Below are 16,993 nucleotides of genomic sequence, written 5' to 3'. Positions count from 1 at the left end.
CAAAGCCTTTGCTCTGCTGGCTGTGATGTGTAAAACTCACTCTATTTGGTGTGTCAGTTCCTTTTTATTAAAAATAATTTCTATTTTGCAAGGGTGGAGAGTTCATCAATGTAAGGGGGCGGTGGGATGAAAACTTTTGCACAGTTGTTTCTTATTAACAGCTGAGGCTTTGATTTTGTATTCAGATCTACAATGGCAGACCTGGATACCCATGTGGCTCTGACTGCAAGACTTGGGCCTGCATGGAGATTTTCCTGGTAGACTTCAGAGGCCTGATTTTCAAAAGCAGAGAGTGGCTCTGGCTCATCTGAGATGACATAGTCGAGTAGTGATTAAATGTGGAGATTTTCCATCATAAAGCCTTCATAGATATGTTTATACTTCAACAAGAGTCCTGTGGCACCTTAAAGACTAACAGATGTATTGGAGCATGAGCTTTCGTGGGTGAATACCCACTTCATCAGATGCATGCGTCTGACGAAGTGGGCATTCACCCACGAAAGTGTATGCTCCAATACATCTGTTAGTCTTTAAGGTGCCACAGAACTCTGATTTTTTTTTTCCAGATCTAGGTTACCATGGCTACCCTCTAGTGTTTTTAATTAGCACCACAGCACTGCAACCAGGGAAATAAAGAAACACAAAGAAAATAAATGAAATTAATTGAATTAAAAAGAAAAGGCAAAATGTAAGAAACAGAAACACCAAATATGAAGCACAAAGACTCTGCTTATGAGGCATCCATGTCCTATGGTGCTATGAAGAGTCAATATTGCTCTAATGAGTCAGGAGTATTCACAAGAGGGCAAGAACTAATAATACCCCACAAGAAAAGATAACAACAAAGAAAATTGTGGGTGTACACTGGATTGAGCTGATGCATTCTCTTAAACTTAACTGATGCATATTCATGAGGGTAGCCTGCATTCACAAAGTTGATATTAACATACCGGGAGTTATAAAATGGTAATCAAAGAACAATAAAGTCCTGATATTTATCATTTTGGGACAAGATGAGTTTAAAGTCAGTTTCCAGTTAAAGAAATCTGAACACATCTCTGCTGTTTAATTTAATCACAGGTGTCTATTTTAGGATTTTTAAAGGTCATGACTTGAGGTGGGGGTAGTTTTATAAATAGAATTATTATTGCAATAAACACAGGCCAGAAGTCATCCACACAATACTAGATGTAGTGTTACATGCATGTTTCCCTTCACTTCACCCTTGTGTATAGTATGTTATTATATAACCACTGTATGCACATATATGCCCATCCATGTATGCACACACCCACAAACCTTAATATATACATCTAACAGATATACAGATACACAATATAACGAGGAGGGCTATAATAATGATATTCTACTTTGTACAACCTTTCATTTTAGGCTAGACTGCTCTTCTCAAACACTTTGTAAATTCCTCATTTCCCTTTAATCAGTATGATTTTTTTCCATTAAATGGTGAAAGAAAATAGCTGTTATATGCACTTTTCATCCACATAGCTCAAAGCGTTTTACAAAGGATGTCAGTATCATTATCTGTGTTTTACAGGTGGGAAAACTGAGGCAGAGAGAGGGAAAGTAACTTGCCCAAGGCCACCTAGCAGGCCAGTGTCAGTGCTAGGAATAGAACTCCTGAGGCCCAGCCCAGTGCTTTATCCGCTAGGCCACACTGTCTCCTTTGCCTCACTGACTTTTTTGTCTCCTTTTCCCTTGCTTAGATACCCATTGCCCAAAAGAGATCCCTATTGGCAGGGAATTCCACACATATCCACCTGCACAGATCCTATTGTAGAATCAGGGATTTAGAGGCTGGATAAGCAAAACCAAGCTCTCTGTAGGCAAAAATGGTAGCTTCCCTTAGAAGAGTGAACTAGACCTGGCTGCTGTGTCAGTTTAGATGACTAGCTTCCCATAAAAGGCTCTACGGAGGCAGAAGCAATTGCAGAGTGTCTATTCATTAAAATCTCTAGTGTTTATACTGTATAATTTTATATGTGTACAACTACTAAATGCACACAGACTATGACCCTGATCCTCCCCTCACTTCCACCACAGTCATTCAGGAGTTACTCTATTGAGGCCAGTGGCAAGTGTAAGGGCAGGATCATGTTAATTTCTTCATTTCCCTTATTCTTGGATATGGCATTACAAAAAATGATGTGTACAGTCATTAAGAAACAGTACTGAGTTTATATAAGGAATATGAGTCAGCTTCTAGTCTGAGCCTAATTTTGACCCCTCCTTTAACTACCTAAAAAAAAAAGTTTCTCCCTACTTAGGCAATAGGCATATGCAGCAGTAAATTTGAGGTTAATCAGATAAGATGCTGAGTGTTGGACTTGAAAAAAACTGTGTGGATTTGTTCTACTTTTTTGAACAGTATTTCTGATGATGTCATATTTGCTTTATACATTAGTCTTCAATTTAGCTCATGTAATGTGACTCCACCTTTAAAACTCTCTCTAGCACTAAACCAATAAAATGTTATGTTATACTATAAGGAAGGCCCAGAGAATGAGAACAAACTCCTCGTGAATAGTCCCATAATAAAAGTTACATTGTTACACTATTCATGTCAAGAAGGGTTTGCAGGATTAGACCCATAATCTATGTTTGTAAAGTGTAATAATATAAGAGTTTGAGTCACCATAATGTTCTGTTATTTCGTGCAATAACAATGCAAATAAATTATTTGGTGTAAATAAAAATTTTGTTTTATAAAAATGGATCCACACTAAGTGAGCTCAGTATTTTCTCCACATTGCATTGGCTCAGTATCTCAAGTACCTCTTTATTAAGTCTTCAATTGTGTCTCATCTATAGCTCAGCATTTATTTTCTGTCATTCTTATTGTCACTTTTGCTCAGTCTTCATTTAATTTCCCAGATGGTTACTTTTCATTTAATTCCTCCTTGACGGCCTTCACGAACCTGTAAGATGTACATAGAAAATAGGCTTAAATAGTATGAGGGTTTTTTTTAAAAAAAAGTCTTTCTGTGATATGAAAATTAACGTGAACTTCTACTAAGTTTGAAAATACAAAAACTTTTTTTAAAAATCAACGCAAATCCCTGTACTACTTATTTCCACACTAATTTAGCAAGATAACACGATCTCAACTGCTACAAGTTAAGCAGCGTCATGTACTGGAAGTTGCTTTCAGGTAGCCCTTTCAACTTTTAGAGATATTGACACTAATATAAAATGAACAAAATGTGAAATGTTTATGACAGACCCGTTTTCCAGCCATATAATTTTCACCACTGAGATCAAATTTGTTATTCTTTGGCCCTTGTTTTTCAGTACCTTTCCCCTCAGAGAAACAAACCAAGGAGAAAGAGCCCCAGACAAGCATACTTATGACCCAAAGAAAGCCACTGTAGTGTTTCCAACCCTCATTGTACTTAAGAACAAAGTGCGTTCATTGAAGCACTATATAATGAGGTGAGATAATGGAAAGTGAGTCTGTGAGGTTAGTGTAATTGTAGTGATATGATGTGGTGAAAGTGGGCTTTGCAGCTGAGACACACTAAGAGCCTGTCTGTTCTTGGCTTTTATTTCAAATGTCAGCCATTACTAAACGCATTTGACATATTCTCTTAATATCGAAGTACAACGTTCTTACTGCCCGTCTAGCTTGTAGAAATGGTGATTCAAATCTTTCTTGTCTAAGCTTTTCACACCACTCCAGCAGAAGTACGTCTTCAGCAAGCAATTCACTACAGCCTTGTTCTTGTTTATGCAATTTGACTCATTAATACCAATAGTATGAATTCCTTGGTCCGGATTCTGCCACCATTGCTCATGTTGAGTAGTGTAATCCATGAGTAGCCCCAATGATTTGAATAGGACTGGTAAGAAGCTGCTCCATGTAAAGGTTGTAAAATATGCCCCATTGTGATTTTCCTAGTCCTTCTTTCCTGGGACGTGGAAACTGATGGAGGTATATTTAGTATTTTTTAAAAATATCATGTGCCCTGCAGGTTACCTGAATTATATGCTATTATCATGCTGAATGCATAGGGCTAAATCAAAGGAGCTGTTAGAGGAGCCAAGCGGGAAAGGCAAAACTGTGACACAGATAAGAGGAAACAATAGAGACCCGTTCATTGGAGAATATCCCCTATCTGGCTTCATCCAGGCTAAGATGGTTTGCTCTTCCCAGGGCTAAGCCTAGAACCAAAGCAAATTGCTAAACCACGATGAGACCCCTGGCCTAGAAAAACAAGGGCATATGGGTGAGCGAAGAGGGGGCTGCCCAGAGAGTGTCAATGAGAGCTGACAAGGTGATGCATAGACAGACAGAGCATGGGGTGAGCAGGACAATCTGCTTCTCCCAGTCAGAGATGGGAGTTTGCTGGGCCAAGAGGAACTTACAGATAAGTGCAAGGAAAGATGAGGACGGAGGTAAGGTAAGATATGTGTATAGGGCACAGTTGTTTTAACCCTTTGCTCTATGTGCTTTGTACCTGTGGGTGAATGAATGATTAATACTGTGTCGCTGCAAGAAAGGCTTATCAAAGCCCTATTCATTTGGACCTCTCATGTGAACATGGTACCAGGGGGCTGCAGCTCCCAGATCTAGTCTAAGAATTTGCCTTGTGACTGTCATATGGCATCCCAGATTTAATTTCTCTGTTTCTTTTATGTCTTTTTACAATGTTGGCTCATTAAATGTGCTCTATTGTTCTCCTTTGGGAAGTTTTGTGTATGTGCTAATTAAAATACAGGATACTTGTCTCAATACATCAGCCAGCCTTTTGAAACTTCCCTCTCATCTCTGATAAAATTATAGTTGAGATGAGGTTCTTCCTGTATGACAGCTATTACACTGCTTTAGTGTGTGGAGAAGTCTATTCTCCTGTACTTGAGATGTCAAATGAAGGTCTCTTCTGCCCATTCCTGGTAGCAACTGAAGATATGTTCCTAACAGATTTGGCATGGAACCCCGGCCCTACTGAAGTCAATGACAAGACTAGCATTGACTTCAATGGGGCCAGGATTTCACTCTGGGTGTCCTGGACAACATTCCCTCTGGGAACCAAATAAATTCTAGAGTCCTTCTGTAAGGGTGAAATGTGCCAGAAACGAGAGGGCCTGCCACCGAGCCTGGGACTGACTAGCTCAGGCTGCAGGCAGACTAATGAGTGCAGATGGATTGCAGCAGGACTGCACGGTTGACTGAAGGGAGCCTGCTGGTGTTCTCTTAAGCCCTGCAGCAGCAGGTCACCAACTGCTCAATGCTTATGCCTAGGGCTGCAGTCACTCCTGAGCCTGCCTTGTTCCCAGCCTCGCTTCTGCATTATTTCCAGCCTGGCTCTAGTCTTGTTCCTCTGAGCTCCCAGCCCTTCCTCCAGCCTGATTCTTTGTTTAGCTCCAGCTAACCCTGGCTGTAATCCTTGGCTCTGGCTCTGCCTCTTGGCTATGTACTACACCTCTGACCCGTGGCTCTGGTTCTTGGCCCCACCTTGCTCAAGCTCCAACAGCTAGGCCAGACCTCCCAGACCTCAGACCTGACAAAATGTACCTATGTACAGGAGGCCAGGACAAAGGCTTAAGTGGGACATAAATGTGGCACTGGGGCATGAGCCCTGTGCTGGCCTCTGCTCAGAGGTGTCCTCGTTCAATGTGACCCACAGTACTGTAAGATACTGCACTACCAATATCTTCTTCACGGCTATGTAAAGCACTCTGGGACTAAGTATGGGAAATGCCATATAAATCCAAATTTGGTTTTAATCTATCCTTCTTTTTGAAATAAACCTGTTGACAATGACCTACAGATTAAATTATATGATTCATTAACTTTGACAATTGGAACATAAACATGCACTTTACAATGCAGCTGTGCTCAAGTGTAGCAAGATTATTGATCGCAAATCTATCTTACCAAGCAAATGACTTCTGCAGTCAGTGACGTTTTCAAAGATCACGCCGGGATTGTAAATTTCTTTGCAAATCATTTTATGAGTTTAAAAATGGAAGGTCTGAATAACAGATTGTTTTTTCATGCGCTATTCTGGAGGAGGAGGATGCCACTGGAAAATTACAGTTTCTTTTCACCTGTGCTCACTTTTCATAGGAGGATAGTAGGGCTCTAAGTTCTGTCTCTTTTAGGTGCTTGGATAAGCAGCTGCTCTGCATAAGAGTGGGTTCATTCCAAAACAGTTACTTGACGGCAGTAAAGATGCAATAAGTATAATTTGATAAGGTTTGCCCCTTTTTTGGTTGTTTCCCGCTAGTCCGCTTTATCTGAATAAATGTTCTTTGAAAGCCTGATACTATTAGCTTTTCATTGGAGAGCTCTAATGGAATGAGGACTGTCAAACAGAACCTGCTCCATTGTCAGACATGCAAACTTAAAATCAGAAAAGCATGACTTTTATTCCAGCATAATGTTATAGGAAGTGTTTCTTGTGGACAAAGACAATGACACTCTCCATTTACAGGCCTTGATTCAGCAAAGCAAAGCAAGTGTTTAGTGCCACGAAATCAATGATGCTACTCACTTTATTAAAGTAAGGCACTTGCTTAAACATTCTGCAGAGCTACCCTGCTGTATTTGAATTTCTCTGATATCTCACTATCCAGCTATCTTTGTTCCTGTTGTTCATTATGGTCTACATGGTACAAACTGCCTTGCAACCTTGTTGGAGCTCCTATGTCAGTGACATCCCCCAAAAGAAAAGTAGTCGCATCACCGTTCCTGCAGATGCATTTCAGCTATATTTGCTTTGCAATAACAAGGGAATGCAATTATCAAGAAATGGGAATGGAATTTACAAAGTATGATTAATAGAGTCACCAAACCAGTTAATTCATTAGCACAAGATGTTCTCATCTTAAGAACTTGCAATGAAACAAATTACATCAAAACAGATTTAAAGCCACACTATATTTTACCCGATAATCCTTCTTGCTGCCAGATGCTAAGAATCAGTTTTGGCTACACACAATTAGTCTATAGCATTATGCATTTGAGGTGAAATTCATCCCTGTGCAAAGCAGCTGTACAAGACCTACATGCTGCTTAAAGCCTATTTACGCTCACAAAATAATGGCCCATAGGTCTTGTGCTGCTTCTCTATGCAGGGGTAAATTTCACCCTTGAAGACTGATCAGACTGATAGAACTTATAAATACCAGACATACCTAATTTGGTTGTATACACCGCTGAAAACAGTAGAATTCCAGGTGCACTAGAGACTCTCCTATGATTCAAAGACTTCCAAAGTCATTGTGGAGGGAGGATTTGCTGTGGTTTCTTTCATATTTACTAAAATGTAGTGACTTTTTTTTTCTTTTTCTTTTGAGGTTATGTCTCACAAAACTGAATGTTTTAAAAAAGTTTCCAGTTTAAACATGGTAAAAAGCACAGGCCTCATCATGTCACTCTTGCTAATGGTGAGCAGTATCCTATTACATCAGCAATACCATTAAATCAACAGGACTGTGTGTGTAGTAAGGTACTGTTCAGTAAGAGTGGTACAACTGAAGGTACTATGAAAATAGCAAATCAACTCTACTGGGATTTGAACTGAATATGACCAAAGGAACAATTCAACATTCTCCCCATGCAAAATAAAATCAGAGCAGACTGAGAAGTATGGTACATATGTTAATGATGACTCTGTGTAGCTCTAATGTACATGATCCTCGCTTATACCCGCTGGTGTGATAGGAATTCATTATTTGTAATAGCATCAACAAGCAAGTCCTTTGGGCTTCATTCAGCAGTCTCACAAAGTCATCCATAGCATTTACACATGTAGCACAATACTCATTCATGCAGGCTCAAAAACAAAACAAGTTTCTGCTTCAGCCCCGCCCTTTCCTCTGGGTAAGCTCCAAGGAGAGCTGCTATCCCATTGGAACCCCAGACATGTTTGCATATAGCTCCTGAAGCATTACCCATACTTGGTTGCCAACATAAATAGCTGTGCATGAAAAAACAACTTGCAAGGCCTTTGCAACGCACATTTCTGAAAAGGAGGAGTATAATTTTCGGGTTGCTTTCCGGACCAACCTGAGTAAATCCTTTAGGCTGCACAATGAATTCATATTATTCGCTATGTTCCTTAGGGAAGGGAAGAAGGCTCTTAACCAACAGCCAGAGCTTGTACTAGTGAAGTTAATGGCAAAGTTTTCATTGACTTCAGTGCTACATGATTAGTCTGTGAGCTATCAAGATGTACACATTGTGTGCACGACACCGAGTAACTGCATTATCATATTGGTCCGTCCCTTATTTTCCCACACTCAGTTCCTTCCTACTGTTTGTCACACTCAGTTGTATTGTCAGATCTAAATCATAGGCCCCAATCCTGCTTCAGCTCCATGTAAGCAAACCTCTGGGGGCATGTGCACAGCCCTGTTGACTTCGGTGGGGATTTGTGTGGGTGCCGGGGTCCACCCAGATGGAATTCATTGGGGGACTGGAGCCATAGACTAGATGTTCTTCTGGGCAGGTTCTGTCTTTCTGTGAAGTACCTAACACGGTCTCAGTGTCTATTAATAATAAAAACATAATACACCCAAAACGGTGTTAGAGAAATGTAAATTGCAGACTAGAGTCTAAAGGACTGAGGGTCAAATCCTGTTTCTAATAAAGTCTATGGCAGGATTCCCATTGAACTCAAAGGGACAATGACTTGGTCTTGAAAAAGCAGGTGAGATGAGAGTGGAGGCTAATAGGAGCTAACTTTTCTTCTCGGCGGTAGATGTGTAAATGTATTTTTCACTGCATGTTATTATCTGGAATATATGGTAGGTTGTGGTAGGACAATGCATACCATTTGCCACACCCTATCAGGTTTCCTCTTATTTTTAATGACTAGCTCAGGATATTAAGTAGTAAATATTATTCTAACAGCAAGCTTAGTTCCTTGGCAGACTCTTTACACCTCTGAACTGACAGGTCTGAAGCTACCTCTGGCCAGAGGCCGATTAAAATTTATTGGGGACTTGGGTACAAAGAACATTTGCCCGCCCACACCATGGTGATCAGCTCCCCCGTTGAAAAGCACAGCACCTGCTAGTAGCACCAGCCTCTTCCCGGAGGTGGGGGGTGCAGTGGGCCTTAGCTCCCCTCACGATGGAGCCCTGCTGCCTGCTCCTCCTCTCCCTCTTGAGGCCCTAAGAGCCTCTCAGGGAGCCTGGGCCATTGTGGGGAACCCTGGACCCTTTACCTGCCCTGGGCAATGTGCCCCAAGGGAGCAGGGACCAAGGTCAGAGGCTGCTCTTGGCTTCCCACTGCACAGCAGCCTGGGCTCCCTGGGCAGCTCTTACCTCCGCCCAGCTCCAGCTTCCAACCTGGCCAGAGGTGGGGCCCCAGGGGAAAGAGGAGCATCAGGGGTGGGACCACAGTTTTGGTGCTGGTGGCCCTCTGCCCTTCACTTCTGGGGCCCTAAATTGGCAAGGCCCCCACGGGCCTGTGTGTTAATCCACCACTGCCTCCAGCCACTGCTTATAGGCTGCCTTGACTTTCTTTCATGGAGAAGAATGTTTGCCTAACTGCAGTCATGCAAATCCCGCAATGTGATGTTGTCATAAACTGTTGTAAAGTGAAAAAGGGCAGGATGCCTCCTTGCCCATATATGGCTCCTGCATTATTCTTCTGGGCATTGGCTCTGAGGCTGCCTGAATGTAACATATATTTCACTTCTGTTTTAGACTACCTTCTGCAACAGAAGGTAATTATGAAGCTTCTCTGGATGAGAGAAAAATGTTTTAAAACAACAGAGGGATGCTGACCTGTTTAGGGCCTCTCAGTGCTAGCGGACTGCAAAGCATCATGCATTACTTTTCCTGGGGAATGTGTTCCCCTAAGACTTGGTTCAAAAATTGCCGACCATAAGCCCTGCCCATAGTCTAGTGGTTAGAGCAAAGAGCTGGATGCTAGTATTCTTGAGTTCTATTTTTTGTTGTGCCACTAACACTGTGGATCCTTCAGCAAGTTATCTAGAAGATAGATTTTCAAAAGCACAAAGGGGAATTGGGTGCCCAGTTCCTATTGCAAATCAGTGGGCGCTGAGCCCATAATTTCCCTTTATGCCTTTGACAATCTCCTCTTTAACTTTTCCTGAGTCTCAGCTTACTCACCTGTGAAAATGGGTGGAATATTTACCTTGTTCATTAGGGTGTGGATGTGTTATACAGGCACACAGGAATTGGCAGACTAGATCAGGCCCAAGCAGGGCTGGTTCTAGGCACCAGCGGAGGAAGCACATGCCTGGGGTGGCACATGCTAAGAAGAGGCATTCTGTCCATTCTTAGGGCAGCACAATTTGGGCATTTTTGTTTTTTTGCTTCGGCAGTTCAGGCAGCAGCACTCTGAGCGGCTTTTATTTATTTATTTTTTTATCTTGGGGCAGCAAAAATGATAGATCCGGCCCTGTGCCCAAGGTCTATCTAGTCTAGTATCCTGTCTGATGGTGGCCTTCACTGGATGCTGCATAAGAAGGTGCAGCAAACCTTATGTATTGGGAAATGATTTAATGAGTCTAAGGAGACTGAGGAGGGGGTAACAGTAACGGGAGACTTGGAAATGGCAGAGATGCTTAATGACTTCTTTGTTTCAGTCTTCACTGAGAAGTCTGAAGGAATGTCTAGTATAGTGAATGCTTACGGGAAGAGGGTAGGTTTAGAAGAGAAAATAAGGAAAGAGCAAGTAAAAAATCACTTAGAAAAGTTAGATGCCTGCAAGTCACCAGGGCCTGATGAAATGCATCCTAGAATACTCAAGGAGTTAATAGAAGAGGTATCTGAGCCTCTAGCTATTATCTTTGGGAAATCATGGGAGACGGGGGATATTCCAGAAGACTGGAAGGGGGCAAATATAGTGCCCATCTATAAAAAGGGAAATAAAAACAACCCAGGAAACTACAGACCAGTTAGTTTAACTTCTGTGCCAGGGAAGATAATGGAGCAGGTAATTAAAGAAAACATCTGTAAACACTTGGAAGGTGGTAAGGTGATAGGGAATAGCCAGCATGGATTTGTAAAGAACAAATCGTGTCAAACTAATCTGATAACATTCTTTGATAGGATAACGAGCCTTGTGGATAAGGGAGAAGCGGTGGATGTGATATATCTAGACTTCAGTAAGGCATTTGATACAGTCTCACATGATATTCTTATAGATAAGCTAGGAAAGTACAATTTAGATGGGGCTACTATAAGGTGGGTGCATAACTGGCTGGATAACCGTACTCAGAGAGTAGTTGTTAATGGCTCCCAATCCTGCTGGAAAGGTATAACAAGTGGGGTTCCGCAGGGGTCTGTTTTGGGACCGGTTCTGTTCAATATCTTCATCAACGATTTAGATGTTGGCATAGAAAGTACGCTTATTAAGTTTGCGGACGATACCAAACTGGGAGGGATTGCAACTGCTTTGGAGGACAGGGTCAAAATTCAAAATGATCTGGACAAGTTGGAGAAATGGTCTGAGGTAAACAGGATGAAGTTCAATAAAGATAAATGCAAAGTGCTCCACTTAGGAAGGAACAATCAGTTTCACACATATAGAATGGGAAGAGACTGTCTAGGAAGGAGTATGGCAGAAAGAGATCTAGGGGTCATAGTGGACCAGAAGCTTAATATGAGTCAACAGTGTGATACTGTTGCAAAAAAAGCAAACGTGATTCTGGGATGCATTAACAGGTGTGTTGTAAACAAGACACGAGAAGTCATTCTTCCGCTTTACTCTGCGCTGGTTAGGCCTCAACTGGAGTATTGTGTCCAGTTCTGGGCACCGCATTTCAAGAAAGATGTGGAGAAATTGGAGAGGGTCCAGAGAAGAGCAACAAAAATGATTAAAGGTCTTGAGAACATGACCTATGAAGGAAGGCTGAAGGAATTGGGTTTGTTTAGTTTGGAAAAGAGAAGACTGAGAGGGGACATGATAGCAGTTTTCAGGTATCTAAAAGGGTGTCATCAGGAGGAGGGAGAAAACTTGTTCACCTTAGCCTCCAATGATAGGACAAGAAGCAATGGGCTTAAACTGCAGCAAGGGAGATTTAGGTTGGACATTAGGAAAAAGTTCCTGACTGTCAGGGTAGTTAAACACTGGAATAGATTGCCTAGGGAGGTTGTGGAATCTCCATCTCTGGAGATATTTAAGAGTAGGTTAGATAAATGTCTATCAGGGATGGTTTAGACAGTATTTGGTCCTGCCATGAGGGCAGGGGACTGGACTCGATGACCTCTCTAGGTCCCTTCCAGTCCTAGAGTCTATGAGTCTATGAGAGGAAAGGGTGGGAGCCGCAGAATAAGGACAAGGAGCTTCAAAAAAAGCAGACTTTAACAAACTGAGAACTGGCAGGTGTGGTCCCATGGGAAGAAACTCTAAGGGAAAAAGGAGTTCAGGAGACCTGTCTGTTTCTTAAAGAGACAATATTAAAGGCACAACAGCAAAATGTCCTGGTGCAGAAGAAAGACAAGAATAGACAGAGGCTAATGTGGCACCACCAGGAGCTCTTTAATGACCTGAAAATCAAAACTAGTGGCCAGCTTAAGCTCTGAAGCATGAGCTCTAGAAACCTGAGACAAAAACTGTGAATGAGTCCCAGGCTGTTGACCCTGTCCCCCATTATCACAAGCAGCCCTATCGTTCAATTGAACTCATACATTTGTCCAACTCTCTCTTAAAACTAAGTTGTTTGCCTCCACAAGTCCTATTGGGAGGCTGGTTTCACAACAGGTTTAAAGACCATACTCAAAGAGAAGTGATCGGTGGTTTGCTATCAAACTGGGAGGATGTATCTAGTGGGGTTCCACAGGATTCTGTTCTGGGTCCATTTCTATTCAATAGTTTCATTAATGACTATTCATTCTCCTTTCCAGCTCATTAATATATTAGAAAACACTGGACTTCATATGGATCCTTGAGGGCCCTCCCCTAAATGGGTAATCTTCTGCCATGATGAAAATTGCCATTTATCCTACACTTTGTTTCCTGTCTTTTAGGCAGTTTTTGAACCATGACAGTGATTTGAATCTCACCCCAGGTCTATTTAGTTTCTTTAGTTGTCCTTTGTGAGGGACCTTGTCAAAGACCTTTCTGAAAAGCTAAATAAACTATGCCAACCAATTCCCATTTATCCACTGCTCTATTGACATGTTTAAAGAATTCTAATAGGTTAGAGACATGGCTTTCTTGTGCAAAAGCTTTGCTACTTAGACCTTTCATACCATGAATTTCCAGGTGTTTTATTCTTCATTGATTCAACTAATTTACTAGATACAGATGTAAGGTTTACTGGTCTGTAATTCCCTGGGTCACTCCTTGGGTCTTTTAAAATATAGCTACAACATTTTCTACCCTCTGATTCTCTGGTACAGGAGTTGTTTTTAATGAGAGAGTCCCTATCTTGGCCATCAGTTCATCCACTTCATACTTAAACGTCACAACTCTTCAATGTCTACTAACTGTGCCTGGTGTCTCAGGCTATGGCTACACTGGCACTTTACAGAGCTGCAACTGTCTCGCTCATGGGTGTGAAAAAACACCCCCTTGAGCGCAGCAAGTTACAGCGCTGTAAAGCGCCAGTGAAAACAGTGCCCCAGCACTGTAAGCTAATCCCCTCTGGAGGTGGAGTACCTGCAGTGCTGGGAGAGCTCTCTCCCAGGGCTGGCGCCACGACCACACTCGCACTTTGAAGCACTGCTGCGGGAGTGCTCCCGCCTCAGCGCTTTGAAGTTTTGAGTGTCGCCACACCTTAGTGTTTTTCAAATTAGGTGTCATTGTTAGTGTAACGCTGACAAGATCCCAGGTATCAGCAGGTGGGATTGAACCTGGGACTTCTGGAGCTAAAGCCATGAGCCTCTAGTCTGTGAGCCAAAAGCTAGTTAAAGCTGAAGAGGAGACTCAATATTTGTGCTCTCTCTCTAAGTGGTCTCGGTGCCGCTAGATGGGACAGAACACCACACTCAGGAGGTGTGTGAGTTACATTAGGATTCATTGATTAAACATTGCAAAGCAGTTTCATCTCCTTGGAGGGAAGGCACTAAAAGAACACAAATTATTACTCACTGTTATTTATATTAAATATTAGGGCCAGATCTGCAGCTGGTGGAAATGGGCTCAGCTCCATTGCTTGCAATGCAGTTACACTGATTTACATCAGCTGAGGAGCTGGCTCCTCAATGTTTCTGAGGAAGCCGATTTCTTTATCAAGCACCTTCTCCTCACAAGCATGTAAAAACTCAAGTTTGAAACTGAATGGCAGAGTAAGTAGTCACATAAAGCTTATCTCAGTAGCTCAGACACAGCTATGCAGAGACTTGTTGGATTTGTGGTAGAAACATGTCTTGGTCTGCTGACTCCCATCCCTCCCTCATTGGGCTTCCATAGCCCTAAACCGTGTCACAAGGTTGTGACAGTATGTTCGCTAGTTCCGTGTCAGCTGTCATAACAGTGGAAACTTGTGAGTGACATACACTGCAAAATCCCAGGCCAGATTCTAATGTTGCTTGTGCTCCAGGAACTTCCAGTGTTAATGTCCCTAGTTATCCTTCATAATATGTCACCTCTGTAATTGTATTTTGTCTCCCCACCCTTTTCTTTCTGGGAACTTTGCTGTTTAAGAATAAAAAGTGTGCCCTCTGGCTGGAGGGAAGAAGGGAGAGGCTTAGCAAGTCTGAATTTGTTTACTTTTATTTGGCATCCTTATCCCACCATTCTTATTAAACGATTCAGCTACAATTTTCATTTTGAAACTATTACTGCGGTACCACTCCTCATTCTGTGAAAGACTCGGGTAGAAGGCTCTGTTACAATTACCAGGTTGAGAACAACCCTCTCTTTCTAACAGACAGAAGTGTTAGCTTCTACTGAAGGAGTAATAAAAAGGGCAGAGTCTGTCTTTATTCTCTCTACAGAACAAGACTCCTGGCCTTTTCCCGTCAGTTTATAGGAGGAGAGAGGATGCAGAGAAAAAAATCTTGGGTCAGCTAATGTAGTTTGGCACAGTTACTGCTTTATACCACTTAAAGATCTGGTCACTTATTTACATACACAAATATACAGCAGTTGAACTTAATGACTTTCCATTTTGCCTTAATTAACTAGACTGTGTCACCTCTGACTGGAGCATTCACTATACTTCCTTCTACACAGCATAGGGAATATGTAGGAAATATTACAAATGCTTGACAAGGTCCACTTTCTTCACTTGGCCTTTGAAGAGAGGTAGGTGGATTGAGTCATCGGCAGATGCAAGGATAGGTTAGTATTGAACTGTGTGCTGCAGTTTGGAGGGAGGGAGGCGGAGCTAATGGTATTGCATTTTGGCTTTGTACGCAGAAGCCGTGGGAGTGGGGCTGATCTCTTCTCTTGAGCAGATGCAGACATCTGTTCAGAATGAGCAGGGCAGTCGCTGTGGCTGTAGATGAGCCAGTAACACAGAAAAATTCCTTTTCGTGCAGAAAACATGATCCTTCATTCTGAAGAACAGGTCTAAGTCTCTTTGGTAGCACCTGTGCTCTCATCTTCCTTGGTGCCCAGGCTCATCACCCGTGAGGTTGACATGAATGGCTTGAGATAACATTCATTTCCTGGGCTGAAGAAATCAAAAGGTGCAGGCAATGGCAACCCAGGGTTTGGTGTGAAGGAAAGGCAATGCAGAAATATCTGAGGATGGAGTGATCAGAATGGCTAAGAGTGCAGGGGTCAAGGAAGCAGCAGCATTGCTGGATATTTTCAAATTTGAGAAAGATTCTGAAAGGTAGACTTTGAAAGTCTCACCTTCAGTAGTGCGCCATTTACATATCAGAGCAAGCTGTGCAGCCCCAGCAGTGAATAGTGATTTATACCGGTGACTGAAGCCAGATTGTTGCATTCCTATAAAGATGCAGGACACTAGTGGGATTCCAGGGGCTAAGCCATCCAGGAAGGTGGCATCAGTGTAGGAATTTCACACAGGGTCAACGGGAGAGACAGCTACCATTTTTCCCGTGGAGTGAATCAGTTTCTCTCACGATAACACTGCTGCCCTATTTATGTCTCAACCGCCAGGAATACATCCTCGATATGAACCAGGCACACAGCTAGCATAAGCTGAGCATTCACTAATGATGTATGTTTTATAAACTGGTTTAAGACAAATGGGGGAAAGATGATTGGGAGCATGCTGTTACATGCTGTATGAAAAGGGTCAGTGTCCTAAACTTCCCAGGCAGATGTGTTTCTGATATACCTATCTAGCTCTTCTTGATCTCTGCAATGACTTTTTTTTCACATGGTAAACAATAACAAGTCTCTGGAGAAATTTAACTTCTCAGCTCATTCCAGGAGTAGACATTGCTCATATTTAAGTACCTATGTAATGACTGTCTAGTCTGAATTCTGTAGGTATGTTTTGTCTTGCCAAAATCCTTCCTGACTGGTTCTGGCTCTATTGAAAAAAGGAAAACCTCAGATTAGAGACCTTTTAAGTGGGTCAGCATTGGTATACAAACCAACTGTGTAAGTAAGTCAGGCTTGGTGCATATTTAATTGAAGGAAGGACATGTAAATGTTTTGCATGTGTGTCAACGTATTAGATGGGCTTTCTTAATAATCAATAAAAAATTAAAAACCACAATATAAAGGCATAAAGTCTTGTTATGCTCATGAATATAAACGCCACGTAGCTTTAGCATATAGGCAAATTAAAATAGAAAGTATAGCAAGTCTCACAGATATTTTTGTTCTCTCTGTCCAGGACAGAGACTTATTCCCACCTGGAAACAAACTGTGATTTGAGAAACATTTTGGACCCAGGTCCATGTAAGCTCTTTTTTGTGGACATAGAGCCTGATTTTCTTCTCACATCCACCCACTTTTACATCAGTGCAACTCCACTGATTTCAATAGACTTATTTCTGATTTACACTAATGCACATAGGTGCTCGAACTAGGGGTGGTGGGGATGCTGCCAGACCCCCTGGCTTGAAGTGCTTTTATCATATACAGGGTTTACAGTTTGGTTCAATGACTCGCAGC

At 42.1% G+C, this 16,993-nt stretch overlaps 1 protein-coding gene across 1 annotated transcript in view; it reads left to right on the top strand.

Annotated features, from left to right (window-relative positions):
- Window positions 1–11,146: 11,146 nt before the first annotated feature.
- The window catches only part of LOC127048034 (uncharacterized), a 274,091-nt gene continuing 268,244 nt past the window's right edge, over window positions 11,147–16,993 (top strand). The window contains exon 1 of the mRNA XM_050947145.1: window positions 11,147–11,458. The gene's annotated coding sequence lies outside the window, so the exon portion shown is untranslated. The remainder of the gene's footprint in view (window positions 11,459–16,993) is intronic.

Source organism: Gopherus flavomarginatus, chromosome 3 (genome assembly GCF_025201925.1).
Source record: "Gopherus flavomarginatus isolate rGopFla2 chromosome 3, rGopFla2.mat.asm, whole genome shotgun sequence".
Taxonomy (NCBI): domain Eukaryota; kingdom Metazoa; phylum Chordata; order Testudines; family Testudinidae; genus Gopherus; species Gopherus flavomarginatus.
The sequence above is the reverse complement of the archived record's forward strand: the minus strand, read 5'-3'. Positions and strand labels throughout refer to the sequence as shown.